The 14,558-nt window shown below is 38.2% G+C and overlaps 1 protein-coding gene across 8 annotated transcripts in view; it reads right to left on the bottom strand.

Moving 5' to 3' along the window:
• Window positions 1-14,558, bottom strand: part of ELAPOR2 (endosome-lysosome associated apoptosis and autophagy regulator family member 2) — a 276,913-nt gene that overhangs the window by 217,714 nt on the left and 44,641 nt on the right. The gene's annotated exons all lie outside the window — the stretch shown is intronic.

Below are 14,558 nucleotides of genomic sequence, written 5' to 3'. Positions count from 1 at the left end.
CATACACATGAGATGATTCTCATTCATATTTCATCTGTTTTAAGAGCAGACTAATTTGGGGTCTAAATGTCAACACCTAGAAAAGATGATGCAAGAATAAAAATAGTGCCATATGGAGTCCCCTGAATTTAACTGAAAAACACCTCCAAAGAGCCAGATTAACCTCACAGAACACACCTTACTGTCCATAACCAAAGCAAAACGCTGCATGAACTGTGGAAAGTTAAATGTGACATTTGATGACCATCCCTACAAGCCATCACATCCCTCTTTGTGAAACTATCCTGGTTAACACGCATCATTCCTCTTTCTTAGGAAAGGACATCTTTAAACACACACACACAAAAGGAGACATATGCAAATGAAGCTATAAGGCAAAAGTGGCACATCCAAGGTAATTGCAGTCTCCATAGCTGGCTATTTAGGAAAAGCCTTTCTTTGCTCTCAAACCATAGACTGATACCAAGCCTTTTCTCTGGGTGGTTTTCTACGTCAGAGAAGAGAAAGTTCCCAAACCCCCTTCCCAGTAAATATTAAGGTGTCATGTAAATACAATTCCTGCCAGAGATGCCTGAAGGTGTCTAGAAGAGCAGTCTGGATTTATCCTCTGGCCCAGACTCTGCGTCTGACTCAACCCTGCAATGTCACCAATTTGCTGGGGATTCTGAGCCAGGCATTTATTTTGCTGCTGCTGCTTTCATTATTCTGCCTTTGCTATTAACCTAAGCAAGTGCCAGCTCCACTCCATGTGTTGTGCCGAATATACAATATAAGACAAACCCCACATGCTGGCTTCACATCACAAGCTTCAGTTTGTTAAATAAAAACACAGGAAAGGCATTATCATTTCAGTGTTTTCAATCACAAAAACAAAACATCTACTGACCCCTATCAAAAAGTAGCTATATTGCTAAATTTCTGGCAAAGTTGTTGTGTCCTACAAAGAGAGCTGACCTGGAACAGTTGCACATTCTGGAGAGAAGAGGGGGTAACATAACAGAATGAGACATTTAAATCTCAGTTCTGTCTCTGACTAGATATATGACCTGTGAACTTTACTTCTCTGAGCTTCTTCTAAAAATGTTTCTTCATTTATAAATGGAAATATTGTAACTCAGAACTGTGGGGAAAATTAAATAAGATCATGTGTATCAGGGATAATACTGCATTGTGTATTCTTATCCTCCAAAATGAGGCTCCCTGAAAACCATCCCGACATAAAGGAAACCTTGGTCCACCTGGAAGAAGCAGAAAGCCTACTACATTAGACCTCCAGCTGATTGTGAGGAAGAAAGGAGGGAGACAGGCAAATAGTGAGACACGTGTGTTTCAACATCCCTTGGTTAAGCTAGTCCCAGAGAGGGTAGAAGTGATATTATAATGGTTGAAGCATAAGCCAAAAGTACGGTGAAAAACTCCTGCCTAGCTTCCTGTTCAGGACTCTGGGATGAATTAGACCATTTCACCAGTCACTCCCACAATAATCCAAGAAAGCCGTGAGGTCAGCAGGAGAAAATGTCTAAATGTGCATGCTCCAGCCTACCTGCACTTCTGTAAGGCATGGAAAATATTCAGAAATCTGAGAGCAGACATGGAAACAGCTCAGTTTCTGGCTGGAGAAGTTGCCAGAGGAAGTGGCATAGTGAGGGAGTCGGCCAAACCTCAAAGATCCACAACATCAAGCCAGGGTGAGATGGAGCAAAGCCAACAAGCAGGATCGCTGAGCCCTAATAAAGCAAAGAGAACCAATCCCAGGTTCCCTACCCTGAGTCTTCCATTTTAGATGCCCAGAAGGGGCAATGTTGTGCTATTGGAGCCACAGAATACAAGGGCTGTTCTCATAGAATCTACAGCTTCTCTTCCCCTCCACTATGAGATTTCCTAAGCCCTGCTCAATTCAAGTTCACCCAGATGCCTCTACAGAGAACAGCAGAGGATAATATCAAAAAGAAGAAATGTATATCCAAGAAACCTGAGTTACCTAAATTTAAATTTGCGAAGCAGACTAAGTTTATCTACATGTTCTGAAGTTAGTCCACTGTCCCCTTTAATTCAGTGGACTAGGGTCCTTGTAGGGAGACTCAGTTATGAAAAATGAAGCTCTATTTTCCATGCACATCTGAGCTTAATGGTGTAAAATGTGATCCACCAGAGCTACAAGTCAATGCTGATCTGCTATTGTATGTATAGGTATGGCTACAGAGCCTCACTCACAGTACATTTTTCATTAAGTATTACCAGTGGTATGTCAAGGGACCCAGTCTGCTGGGCAGCAAACTTTAACTTGCCAATTAGAGATATCTCAGTCCAAACCAATAATGTTCCTAGTCACCTTCAGTTTAAATTATAGCCCAGTCCAATTCAAAGTCACAGTACCCCTCTAGCATGGATTACACTTATGCACAGTTGCTAGTTGTGGCCTGAGGAGGGGAGAAAGTGGCCTGATCTCTTTCCTCTATGCCCATGCAGTGGCTCTGTTGAGGAGAGCAAGGAGAAAGCAATGGGGTAGAGGGAAGATAGGGCACAGTTGGCTTCTGCAGCAGCAGTCTCCTTCTGGTGGCCATTTCTACTTCTCCATCTGATGCCAGTAATATATAATTGTTACCATGAGCATGGCTGGCTCCCCCTATATGAGTGCTTAAACACTAAAGCCTTCTACCACTCAACTTTTCTTAGAGTAGGCAAAGCATGCTACCAGGCATCATTTCCTCCATGAAGGCACACAAGATTCTGAGAGGGGAATTTTTGTGACTCTTCTAGATCCCAGCAGGGGTAGGCAGAACACTCCCTCATCAGGCATGTGTCTCCTCACTTCGTTGAGGGTAGAGTTCCCAGGGAAGCCCACCAATGCCTCCCACTCAACTACCTTCTGTATCCTTAACACTGAGTACTTCAGGAAATTACAGCCCCTCACTCCCAGTCTTTGAGGATTTTGTGAAGCTTTGGCACATGTTGGGCTAGATACCCAAATCCCCAGCACTTCACTCTAGCAGAGCAAGGGACACTTCTGTGAGTTGCCAGCCAACAGTAACTGCAGGTGAGAAATGAACCACACTCCTTCAAAACCTCCCATGCTAGATCCTGGACTAGACATTCCCTGGCTTTAGTGCTTGATTTTGGAGAGGGAAACAGGATGAATGGCCCTCCTAAGAGGAGGAAGGAGGTAATGACTACATCATAAATTTGCTCTCCCAGAAATTCTTCAGTCCTTAGATGGGTAGACAGGTAGAGTCACACAGGTTCTACAGGTCTGCCATCTCTTAGCAAGTCCTTCTTTATGGGATTGATAACACAAAGGGCATTTCTCTGATAAGGAAGAAATAAGATGTTAAAAGAACCCTGCCCTACATTTTTACCAAGGCAAAGACAGACTTAATATTGCAGGGGTCAGCTAAACCCACACTTTTCCCAAGGCCACAATGTATATGGTACCAGCCAAGAACCCCTTTCCTTGGATCTGAGAGCTTCTGACATTATGACTTGGGATCTGGTTTGGCTCTGTGTCCCCAACAAAATCTCATGTTGAATTGTAATCCCCAGTGTTGGGGGAGGGTGCTGGTAGGAGATGATTTGATCATGGGGGCAAATTTCCCCCTTGCTGTTCTCATGATAGTGAGTTTTCACAAGATCTGGTTATTTAAAATATGTAGCACTTCCCCCTTCGCTTTCTTTCCTGCTGGCCATGTGAAGATGTGCTTCCTTCCCCTTTGCATTCTGCCATGCTTTTAAGTTTCCTGAGACCTCCCCAGCCATGCCTCCTGGACAGCCTGTGGGACTGAGTCAATTAAACCTCTTTTCTTTATAAACTACCCAGTCTCAGGTAGTTCTTTATAACAATGTGAGAACGAGCTAATACAACTTGCAAATATGGCTTCCAGAATCTCAACATTCATCAAGGAATCTAAACTTATAGCACAAGAGTGCCTGAAAGCTTATTGTGGTTCAAATGCCTTATTTTAAAATAAAGAAGCTCAGCCTCTGAGAATAAAGCATTTTCCCAACAATGCAAAGAAGCCACATGAAGTAACTTAGAAAGCAATCTCTGTCACTTTGGCAGAGTCAGACAGGAATAATGGTGCTGAGAAAACAAGCACTTCGCTTAGCTGCTGCGAGACTTGAACATGGCTCGAAGGAAGCCTGCACACTCCCAGGCTTCCCTTTTTGCTGCAGAGGTTCTTATCTACAAAGCCATCTAAAAAGCCAAGTGTGAGGTACTGGCTGTGCCATGAGCTCACTAATTAAAACATATTAACAGCATTGAGTCCTATTATCCTTTCAAAAGGGAGAGAGCCAAGTCAGGCCTACAGGAGCTGAGAAGATAATTAAGTAAAATTGTTTCTCACAGATAAATAATGGATATGACAACAGATGCCTCTCTTTCCTGGATGGGTGGGGACAACAAAGGGAGAATGTGCTTGTTTCCAAAATGAAGGCAAAATAGCCACAGGCTAAAGATCAGCCCCCATTCAAACACCAGAGCAGAGAACAGGCTTGGCCTCTGTGCCCCAGTATGAAACAAAATCAATGTTTCTACACACGTTACTCATTTCATTACGTACTTTCACTCTGCCTTACAAAAGAAGCTAATACAAATTCAATACATGTCCACACACCAAACATAATGCTGCTGCCTTGTCAGCCATGTGGAGCTCCCACCACAAACTCTAAGCGTCTTTGGCAGGCTGTTGTACACAAGATGCTGCAGAATGCAACTCTTCGTAGGAGCTTTCAGCCTGCCTGCCCTGTCATCTGCCATTATTCTTGCTCAGCTGTGGTGGATTAGAGATAACAGCCACCCAACACTTTTTTTCCTAACACTTACATACTATCAAGGTCACATGCTGGTGGCTACCGGAAGCACATCATCAGCTGCATAGCTAATTACAGACAGTGCATTCTCATCATGAAGGCCATGGGACATATTAATGGAGAAGGAGGCCCTAAACTGCTATGCATAAAAGAGAAAGAACAGAGAAAAAGGATCTACAACTTTAAATATCTTCCTCTAAAGAATATCACACCCCAAAGAAAATTGCTAACCCTGGGAAAATAAATCCTACATAGTAAGCAGTAGGAAGGAGAGCTATGACCCCTCTTTGCAACAGCCCAGAGCTACCAATAATGAGATCTCCAAGACAGCTTCCTGATCCTTTCAAGGAGTAGGAGAAGGGTTCCTCTGTGCATATTGTGTGGGCTGAGTGCAAGGGGCCCATTATGGCAAATTTTGGTCCTGTCTATGTGCTAAAAGGTCAGCTAGCAATGATTTATGAAATGTGACCACAAAAAACGAATTGTCATTCATCCTTATGGGCCCACAGTGAGACAGTTTATAATGGAAGCTCAATACATATACACCAAACAAATGAACAAAAGGAAAAAAAGAAAGGCATGTCAATTGCTTTTATTGTATTTACTATAAGCATCATGGCACATAATGCTTTGATAAAAATGAAGCACTATTTTATGACATTAAAGTCTGTGTTTCCTCAATAGGGCTAAAAAAGAATTACCCAGGAAGCCTTCTATATTGGCAAAAGGACAATGTTGAGAGAAGAAAGTGGCATATGTGCTAGATCCACACATGACGTATTTCACCTAAGAGAAAAAAACACAATGATTTGTCCCGGCATTTGAAGGAAAGAGTATTCAAAACACAACAGGATTTCCCTAGGTAAAAGCTGAGTGTAGGTTTTTATGAATACTACTTGAAATATAGAGTAACAGTTCAATGAAAATCAAAGCCATATTTGTAATTAAAATTATTCAGAGAACTCTCACTTATGTGGACAACTGATTTTCCAAAATGGTGCCAAAACAATTCAATAAGGAAAGAAAAGGTCTTCTCAACAAATGGTGTTGGAACAACAGAATGTCCACATGGAGACATAAACTTCAATTCCTACTCTCATACCTATGTACAAAGTTTAATTCAAGGTGGGTCATAGGCTTCAATGTTAAAGTTAAAACTATAAACATTTTGAGGAAAACAAGAAACTATCTTCATGATCAAGAGTAGGAAAGATTTCTTTGACCAAATACAGAATGCAATCATTATAAAAGAAGAAAGAAAGGTAAATTAGACTTTACTGAAATTTAAAATTCCTGCTCACTAAAACACAACATTAAGAAAATAGAACTGGCAAGTCATAGACTGGAAGAAAATATTCTGAAAACATACTTCTGGCAAAGAATTTGCACTCAGAATATATTAAAAGCTTCTACAATTCAATTAAAAATTAGCTTTTTGTGATCACATTTCATAAACCACTGCTAGCTAACCTTTTAGCACATAGACAAGGCTAAAATTTGCCAGAATGAGTTTTAGAATTTAGAATAAGCACAAGACTTCAACAGAGACTTCCCAAAGATATACAAATGACCAATACACACATTAAAAAGTCATTTAATAATTTAATTATTAATCAAGTACAGAAGTCATTTAATCATTGGTTGCCAGGGAAATGCAAATTAAAATCGCAATGAGGCACCACTACACATCCACTAGAATTGTCACAATAAAAAGGCCTGTTGCGGGGTGGGGGGCTAAGGGAGGGATAGCATTAGGAGAAATACCTAATGTAGATGACAGGTTGATGGGTGCAGCAAACCACCATGGCACGTGTATACCTATGTAACAAACCTGCACATTCTGCACATGGACCCCAGAACTTAAAGTATAATTTAAAAAAGAAAGAAAGAAAGAAAAAGACTGAAAACTCAGGATGTGGACAAGGATGTGAAGCAACTAGAACACTCATCTTGCAGATAGGAGTGAAAACAACTTGGAACAAGTGTTTGGTAGTTTCCTATGCAGCTCAATAAACACCTATCCAATGGTCCAGCCATTCTACTCAAGATTTTACCCAAAAGATATAAAACCATAATGTCCACAAAGCAAATTTGTACAAAAATGTTCACAGCCACTTATTATATTCAAAATAGCTAAAAACTAGAAACAACCCAAATGTCCATCAACAGAAAAATGGGTAAATTGTGGTACGATTATACAAGGGAACACTGCTCAGCGATAAAAAGAAACAAACTGCTGATATGCATAACAATGTGGATGAATCTCAAAAAACATGATGTTGAATGAAAGAAGCCAGACACACACACAAAAGTATGTACTGTATAATTCCATTTATATAAAGTTCTAAAACCAGCAAAACTAAACTGTGGTGAAAAGAGTCAGAAAAGTGTTTGCTTCTGGGCAGCAGAGTTGGAGAGAGAATTAACTGGAAAGAAAATAGAGTGTTTTGAGTGATAGAAGTACTCTGTCTTGACACAGATATGTGCATGTGTCAAAGCTGAAACTGTATACTTAACATTTGTGCATCTGATTGTATGTACACTGTACCTCAAAAGAGTAAAATGCAGAACCCTAGTTAGTAGGTTTGCTTTCTGCAGTGGTATGGGCCAACAATTCTGAAACCAATTTCCATGTATTCTAGACTTGAGCAAATGAGTATATACACTGAGTATAACTGAAACCAGGTTTCTCATTGTTGGAGAAAGTAGTTACAAGCATAAAAAAGATAAAGACATGAACGTACCCTGTGCTGTTCAAGTGGAATTAATGTTACCAGCACAAACTTGTAGTTTTTAATATGAACAGATATGGAATGAAATAAGATAAAGACGTAGATATGCACACATTTATATGCAGACATAAACACACATTTTCTAGATTTATCTACTTGGAAGATCTAGGGGAAAAAAGAACACTCAGTAGAACAAACATGCTTGGTTCCCAGATGTCAGTTTTTAAATATCATCTTTGGTTCAAGGAATCAGGGCTTCTTGGAGAAGAGAATAATTTGAGGGATGGGCAGGAAAAGTACATGATAAGCCTAGAACAGCTTGTGCAAAAAAGTAAAGAAGTGCTCAAAGAATGAATGAAACAGGTAAAGGTAACATGGCATCTAGCTCGAAGGGGCTTCCAATAGCTGAATCTAGGCCAATTTGTGCATCAAAATAAATAATCAAAACTATTAACTAAAATAAGAATCCATCAGTGCATGTCGACATAAATAAATGAGGAAGAAGGGAAAGGCTTTCTTTTCAATAAAAGGTCAATTAATATGCAGAGAAAGAATGACAAAGTTAGAAACCCATTTAAGGGTTGCCAAAACTAGTGATTGAAAGTTTAATGAGGACTGGGATATTTATACAGTCTTACTATATCACCCCACAAATTGCTAATTATTACAAAGGGAAATCAGTAATTTTATAGTGAAAGTCCTGTCATAATCAACCAAATGATAAAAAGTCACCTTCACCAATAATGGAACACAATGATATTGCATGCCTCCTGGTATCATGCACTGGAAAGAATACTACTGTGTTATTTGTGTCAAAAACTTAAAATGTCAATCTAATCATGAAGAAATATTCCACAAACCCAAACGGAGAGACATTATACAAAATAACAGATCTATACTTTTCAGAAGTATCAATATCAAGAAAGACATAACTGAAGAACTATTCCAGACTAAAGGCTAAAGAGACATGATAAAGAAATGCAATGTGAGATCTTAGGCTGCCTCCTGGATTGGGGAGAAAATAGTTATAAAGGTCATCATTGAAACACTTTATAAAATTTGAATATGGACTACAGACATAAATATGCATCAAAGTAAAATATTCTGATTTTAATCATTGTGCTATTGTTGTGTCAAAGAATGACCTTGTTCTTATGGAAAGATGTACTAAAGTATTTTTATTTATTTATTTAGAGACAAGGTTTCACCATATTGGCCAGGCTGGTCTCAAACTCCTGGCTTCAAGAGATCTACCTGCCTTGACCTCCCAAAGTGTTGGGATTACAGGCATGAGCCACTTCACCCAGCCTAGGAAATATGTACTGAAGTATTTAGTGATGAAGGGCCATAATGTCTCCAAGTTTCTCTCAAGTAGTTCAAACAATGAGACAGAGAGAGAGAATGAGAATAAGAAACTGGAGCAAAATGTAAACAATTAGTGAATCTGGGTAAAGGATGTGCAGGAGTTCCTTGTACTAGCCTTGCAACTTTTCTTTAAGTTTAAATTTTTTTAATGAAAATTTCCTACAAAAAAGGAATCGGGGAAACATAAGTGAGCCATAAAAAAGCTATTTCATAAGTGGAAAACAACACATAACAAACAGTTGTACACTGGATTTATGATAATTTGGAGGAGAAAACATATCTGAATTCACTGATTGATGAATTTAAAAAAATTAGATCCCGAATTTTGTTAAGCAATGCTGAGCAAAAAAACAAAATAACAACAACAAAAACCACCTATGAGACATGGGTATTTATCTTCCCCATAGAATAGGTAAGACATAAATGCAACTAACCATCATGCAAGGTGAATTTTGATAATTACTACAAAAACTGTATAAAGTTTATAGGACAAAGAGCACATTTAGCTCAACCTGGGAGATCCCACAGTGTCTTGGAAGAGGATGTAGAGATTCAATCTATGGAAAGGATTTCAATATACGTAATAGAAACAGGGAATGAACTACAAAGGTGTTTTACACAGACAGAACATTAGGAAGAAGGACACTAAGAAACAAATTACAGGATTTATCACAACAACTGAAAAGAGACAGTTTGCCTTGGGAATAGAGAGTAAGAGAAAATACTCGAAAAACAGTTTCAGGCCAGATCATTGAAGAGTTTTGAATGCCAGAGGTATATAAATTTAATATAATCAGTGGAGTACCCCAGTGTTTTGGGATTAGGAAAGGTAGTGAAATAATGGCTATTTCAAAAATAAAATTAAGTAAGAAGCTAACCCAACAGTACAGAAAAGCAGGAATAAAGATCTGCACCAAAAGGAAGCAGAAGAAGACTGGTGTTTCCAAATCCTTTCTCTGGCTTTCTCACCTCTAGCAATAAAAAGGCTCAAGGTAACCACTGGTTGTCAAGCAGGCTAATAAGTAGAGTGCTCACAAAGCATTTTATAAGTTCATCTTTAAAGAAACCTACTAACACCCTCCACAGTACAATGAGGGTTATTTGTATGAATTTATTAGCTCTTCTGTTTTTCTCTAGTAAACCTAGAAAAGTTTTAAAGGACATCCTTTAAAATCTGTACATAAAATTCTTTTTATAAACACTACCTTTGAAGGTCTTTCCAGATAAACTCATTACGAAAGAAAGAAAGAAAAAAAGTCCAAGTACAAAGCATTCCATTTCTCTAGAGGTCTCTTTTCCCAGATTCAGAAATAAAATCTGTGCCTGTGGCTATTGGCAAACTTTACAGTGGAATTTACATTTAACATTTCCTACAAAGCTTCAGTCTACAACTGATTATAATTCTTAGAAACAAATACATTCTATTCCAACGGGAGAAAAACTAAAAGCAAAATTCTTAATACTCTTCACCCCCACCAATAGTTTTGTCAGCTTTCCAATTGGAAATCTTTGCAACTGGGATTCAAGTAGAGCTAAACTGATTTAACAGATATAAATGGAGTCAAATAAATCTCCAATGTAGGAAGTGAAAAGGTACTATCAGAAGTACTGTCTATGTCTTTCATCAGTGTTCACATTAACACAGAACTAAAATTATAGGCTACATAGGGGAAGACTAAGCATCCTCTGGCATTTCAGAAAAAAAACAATGAATTCTGATACATTTCTATGCATTTCTATTGAAGGACCACTAAAAACTTTCAAAATGTGAGTTTCACTAAGAATTTCTATTGTTTTTTAGAGCTGGCAGAAGAGACGACCCTTCGAGTAGAACAGAGAAGAGCCTTGTTCTGCTGCTGTCTTTATCATTTCTCTAGGGATATTACAGCACAATCTGCACAATTCACAGAGAGGTACTATTATAGTTTAAAAATATAAAGCCAGTGAAAATTCTATGCTAAGACAATACTTGCATTGTTTAGGGAATAATGACAAGAAAAAAATCCATACGTGTTCAGTACAGATGCCATTTTTTTTTTCAAATATTTGCAATCTGAGGTTGGTTGAATCCACAGATGTGCAGCCCACAGATACAGAGGAACCACTATATACATAATTTTACATTGTCCAAGTTTATATGAGTAAAATGTTACTTTTAAAATAAAGGCTTCGGAAAATAAAAAAATGTCAGCACTGTCCTGGGTTAGATAAATTTTTAAAAAGAAAATATACCAGCCAGGTGCTGTGGCTCACACCTGTAATCCCAGCACTTTGGGAGGCCAAGGTAGGTGGATCACAAGTTCAAGAGATCGAGACCATCCTGGCCAACATGGTGAAACCCCGTCTCTACTAAAAATACAAAAAAATTAGCTGAGCATGGTGGCATGTGCCTGTAGTCCCAGCTACTTGGGAGGCTGAGGCAGGAGAATCGCTTGAACCCGGGAAGCAGAGGTTGCAGTGAGCCGAGATCGCGCCACTGCACTCCAGCATGGCGACAGAGCGAGACTCCATCTCAAAAAAAAAAAAAAAAAGAAAGAAAGAAAAGAAAAGAAAAAAGAAAATACACCACCACAAAACATGTTTGCAAACGAACAATGGAGTTCATGCTGTATTAAACAAAGTAATAAAGAAGAGAACCTTTCCTAGACTGAATCCATGTCTGTATACCTGAAAATAGCATTCAGCTTTTTAAAACTCCTAATACTACTGAACGCTCTGGTAATATTCGGTTCTTACTGACTGATAGTAACAAACTTTAAGATAACTCATACTTGAGCAATAATTGCAGATATTTATAACTCTTTTTAATACAAATTCTCAGTACAATTTTTCAGTTTCAGTGAGTTCGCAAAATTGCCAATTGGCTTAACATTGTTGTATAAAAAATACAGCCTTGTTTATCCAGCTTTTACTTACTTGGTGTCTTGGGAGCTTTCACAGAAGCACATAACAACCGCCTATAATGAGAAATGTGTTGGTAGGTCACTAGGGAGTTGATCATTGAATAAGCTTTTCATATTTCTTTACTTCCTAACAATATTACAGGTATATTTATAGGAGGGGAAGAAAGATGACAGAAATAAAAGACAGAGTCTATATGTTTTAAATATTCAGCATAACATCTGTACCAGCTATATATTATATATTCCTGAATAGAAATATAAGCTATAAATGCAAGTCACATGTGTAATTTTAAGTTTTCTAGTAGTCACATTAAAATGATTTTAAAACAGGTAAAATTAATTTTAGTAACATATTTTAACTTGATATCATTTGAACAAGTAACAATATAAAAATATTAATGAGAAACTCCATTCTTTTATTGTACTAAATAATCTAAATCCAATGTGTATTTTACACATATAGCACACTTCAATTTGAAATAGCCACATTTAAAGTTGTCAATATCCAGCCGGGCATGGTGGCTCACACCTGTAATCCCAACACTTTGGGAGGCCAAGGTCGGCAGATCACAAGGTCAGGAGATTGAGACCATCCTGGCCAACATGGTGAAACCCCGTCTCTACTAAAAATACAAAAATTAGCTGGACATGGTGGCGCATGCCTGTAGTCCCACCTACTCAGGAGGCCTAACCAGGAGAATTGCTTGTACCCAGGAGGCGGAGGTTGCAGTGAGCCAAGATGGCGCCATGGCACTCTAGCCTGGTGACAGAGTGAGACTCCTTCTCAAAAAGAAATAAAAAAATAAAGTAGACAATATCCACAAATGGCTACTAACCACAGTATTAGTGTAGTTCTACTCTTTCTACATTCAATCAGTATGTTTTTATTCAATTATATCATATCTCTCCTAAGCTAGGGATCATTTTTGCATTTAGAACAGGCGTTACATAACTGATAACGGTACACAAAGTATCTGTACTTTCTGTTCAGATACTTTTTAGAAGTACTTTGTTCAGTACTCTGTTCGGTACTTTTCAGAAAGTATCTGAACAGATACTTTCACTGCAACAAAAATAAGATAGGAGCTAAGTCTCATGTTAGCAGGGCTTAAAAGAACATTCCAACTGGAATGAACAAAGTGTAACAAAAGTCGTATCTGCAATGGGTCCTTCGGCAGAAGGTAGCTTTAAATCTGCAACTGTTCTAGAAGAGAAGAAAGTTCACACAGCCTGCCACTGCTGTGTGACCAGCGAAGCACTACACTAAAATCCAAGAAATTTAATGACTAGAAAATCCTCTAAAAAATTGACCATAAAAAATGTTAAAACTGGCCCAAATAGGTTGGAAATAAAGCACAAAATCATGCTATTATAGTAACAAGCCATCAAATAGAAGACAAAGAAGCACTTTACAAACTTTCTCATCATTTCTGCTATTACTCTAAGATATTTATCTTGTGTTTCCAGACCTCAGCCTCCAAACTTACAAAATGAAGATAATATACCACAAGAATATATGCAAAAATGACCAACAAGGGTCTGCTTTATATCACAGTTTATATTCAATTTCAATAGAAGAGAATGAAGCTCAAGATATTAACCCAAGCTTGCGCAATCGTTCCCAGTGATCTAGTGGCAAAAGCTCTAGCACTATAAATCATCTCATACATACATCAGGGTAAAAAATGTTAACAAATGCCTTAAAATCAGAAGGGAAAATACTGTCATAAAGACAATGTATTCAAGTCCCTCATACTAAACTTGAGTTTAACTCATATTAAAAAGCTATTCTTAATCATATAATGAGCTTGTTTTCTGATTATTCCTAAAATGCCCAGGGTTTTCTTAGGTAACAGGAGACAGCAGATTAGGCAAGCAAGACAGGTTGAGGAGAGTGTTAGATACCTAAAAGTTGCCACATTGAGAAGTACCAGCAGGGATGGCGTGAGGAAGGAGCAGGTGGTGAAGAAGATAATGGTGAATTATAAGGGACACTGATGAAGAGTCAAACACCCCAGGAGCGGCAATGACAGACTCTCAGTAAATGTTGGATTCCCTTCATAAGCATCTCCATAATGATTCGCTTACATCATCAAATTAACTTATGTTCAATTTTACTTCAATTTATTAAGTAGAAAAATTTCCCTCAAAAACCAACCACAGTCGAGACTTATTATTGGTGATTCCATATTTGCAAATTTTACTTGTTAGCAAGTAATTTACTTGTTAGCAAAATTTACTTATCACCACAAAATCAATACCCATAGTAACTTCCTAGTTATGTGTGAACATGCACAGTGCAGTGAAATATTTGAGTCACCTAACACACACATGCCCAGCTGAGACCAACAGGTGATGATCTGCCTTCTTGTTTCAGCTCCCATACTGTCACTGAGTGTCCTTTTCCCAGTATATTTTGTGCCATGTTTTTCACTTTTTTTTGTTGTTGTTGTTGTTTTATGTTGCTTTAAAATGGCCCCGAAACATTGTACTGTCTAGAGTTCCTAGAAGGCTTTGATGTTCCTTAGAGAGAAAATACATGTTAGGCAAGCTTCCTTCAGGTGTGAGTTATGGTGCTGTTGGCTGTGAGTTCAACATTAATGAATCGACAACATAGATTAAATAAGATCTCTTAAAATGGAAACAGATATAAAACAACATTATATTTCAATCTGCTGACAAAAATAAGACCAGAGGCTCTTGTATTTTCTCCTAGGACCAATTATTCAGTATTGGCTAATTCAGTCTT

Source organism: Symphalangus syndactylus, chromosome 3 (genome assembly GCF_028878055.3).
Source record: "Symphalangus syndactylus isolate Jambi chromosome 3, NHGRI_mSymSyn1-v2.1_pri, whole genome shotgun sequence".
In the NCBI taxonomy this organism is placed as follows: domain Eukaryota; kingdom Metazoa; phylum Chordata; class Mammalia; order Primates; family Hylobatidae; genus Symphalangus; species Symphalangus syndactylus.
The sequence above is the reverse complement of the archived record's forward strand: the minus strand, read 5'-3'. Positions and strand labels throughout refer to the sequence as shown.